At 44.4% G+C, this 617-nt stretch overlaps 2 protein-coding genes across 3 annotated transcripts in view; both read left to right on the top strand.

Moving 5' to 3' along the window:
• The window catches only part of TMEM177 (transmembrane protein 177), a 24733-nt gene that overhangs the window by 3049 nt on the left and 21067 nt on the right, over positions 1–617 (top strand). The window lies entirely within an intron of this gene.
• LOC102377484 (zinc finger protein 708-like) overlaps positions 1–617 on the top strand; it is a 12562-nt gene that overhangs the window by 9918 nt on the left and 2027 nt on the right. The gene's annotated exons all lie outside the window — the stretch shown is intronic.

The raw sequence follows: 617 nt of genomic DNA, 5'->3' as shown, positions 1-617 counted from the left end.
AAGATGGAGACTTGACAAACAAAATGGAAACTTGACATGACTTATGCTAACTTACATATGTAGGCCTAAATCACATAGTACCAGTAAAACAGTAATATAGAACAGTACAAATCAATATAAACATAATAATTATACGATATAAAGAAGGAGCAAAAACAAATACAACTTGCTACCAAAATAAAATGCTGAAGCTTATCCTGTCTTAGCTCATTTACACTTACCTATAGGGAATAGAGAGGGAAAGAAAAAGTCAGAAATGGTTGGGGAAGGGGAGGGAATGTATTTTAAAAGAAAAAAAAGAAAAACTGGGGGTTTTGCTACACCAGAGTCCAGGTTGAGGCTCATGCCAAGGCCTTAGACCCGGTGCAGACACCTGTGACATGCAGTGGTACCCATCACCTTGCACTGGAAGCAGGCAGGAAGCACACTCCCCTCAGAAGAGAGAGTCACAGCTCTAAGTCCTCCCCTCCTCCTCCATTAGAGCAGGGGTTTTAACCTTTTTTAAGGCATGTATCCCTTCTGGGTGCACTTCTGGCAGAGCAGAGGTGAGGAGGTGGTGGCAGCCAGATGCAGAGCAGGATGGGGCTTGCATGCAGCAGTGGCAGCGTGCGGTGGTG

The sequence above is a fragment of the Alligator sinensis genome, unplaced genomic scaffold (genome assembly GCF_000455745.1).
Source record: "Alligator sinensis unplaced genomic scaffold, ASM45574v1 scaffold510_1, whole genome shotgun sequence".
Lineage (NCBI taxonomy): Eukaryota > Metazoa > Chordata > Crocodylia > Alligatoridae > Alligator > Alligator sinensis.
The sequence above is the reverse complement of the archived record's forward strand: the minus strand, read 5'-3'. Positions and strand labels throughout refer to the sequence as shown.